Below are 1,354 nucleotides of genomic sequence, written 5' to 3'. Positions count from 1 at the left end.
GCCGCTGGCTCACAGCGGGAGCCTTGATGTGCTGAACTTCAGTCGTTTGGGGGCTTTTCAAGGCAATTAAGTCATTGTTTCCTCCTCCAAGGCGCTCTTTCCACAGTGTGGCCCAGGTGAACACTCAGTGCTATCTTTTCTGGAGGCTTATTTTTAAATGGCTTAGGCTATGACATAACCCGCCCCCCCCCCCCCCCCCCCGTTTAGTACCAGTTAGTATCCCCAGGTTAGTCTTAACCCACATCGTCCTACAGACATGTATAAGGCGGGCAACATAGCATAATTATAAGGTTTCTAGTGGCCCCGTTAGAAAAAATAAGAAAAAGTAGACTTGATTCATTATATTTAAAACATCACTTCAACATGCAATCAATATAAAGTTAATAGTGAGATTTTACAGTTTTTTCAGTCTTTGAAAATGCTGTGTATTTTACACTTACAGACACTCAGCATAATTCAGTTCGCTTCACACCAGCCATATTTCAAGTACTCAAGTACATATTTCAAGTACTCAAGTACATATTTCAAGCAGCTCTAGACCTCTTGATTTTTGAATGACAACTTGGGACCTTTTTATATTGGATTTATTTTTTATATCTTACTGCCTCAAACTCATATGAGTGAATTTTAATTGAGCTCCTACTCTTCTAAATTGTTTAGAATGTTACAAAGAACAGTAGTTCAAGAGGAAGCTAAACTATGTCCTCTCTCTAGTTTGTCCCTTTACAGTCACGTGCAGAATCCTTACTTCAATTTACTCCACCCCCTCAATCAAAGGCCTAGAGAATTTTAGCTAACACTACAGCTTTCCTGTTATTCCAAGGTTTCCCTAGACCTTATATAACCCTGTGTGTTGCTTCTCTAACAGCTTATTTGTTAGAAATCCCTGGAGCAGGGATTTCAAGACGATGTACAGCAAAGTCAAGAAGGGCTTTTTTAAAAAAAGCTAAAATCAGAGCAGGGTGATGCAAACTCTGGATATCTGGATTTAGTGGGAAATTTGGAGTGGGAATCCGGACATGTTTTTAAGAAGCCACACAGATTATTCTGAAGCTCAGCTAGGTTTGAGAACACTGATCTGGGGTGTGGTTTTGGCTTTACAGAAGGAATTTACCATTAGCTCTACTGAAAAATGATCTTTTTCTCCCCTACCTTCCTAATTAGGTACAATTTTCACTGATTTACTACATCTACACCCTTTATGTGTTATGCCCCAAGGACATATTTTGTAACATCTTAACAAAGGTACTGAAACTTTCAGTGTATCAGTGAATAGCTTGTATAACAACATTTTCTTATAGAATATACATATACTATATGTTTGCTATCTGATATTTCAGTTTAAACAATAACC

This window comes from Mustela nivalis (genome assembly GCF_964662115.1).
Source record: "Mustela nivalis genome assembly, chromosome: 14".
Lineage (NCBI taxonomy): Eukaryota > Metazoa > Chordata > Mammalia > Carnivora > Mustelidae > Mustela > Mustela nivalis.
The sequence above is the reverse complement of the archived record's forward strand: the minus strand, read 5'-3'. Positions refer to the sequence as shown.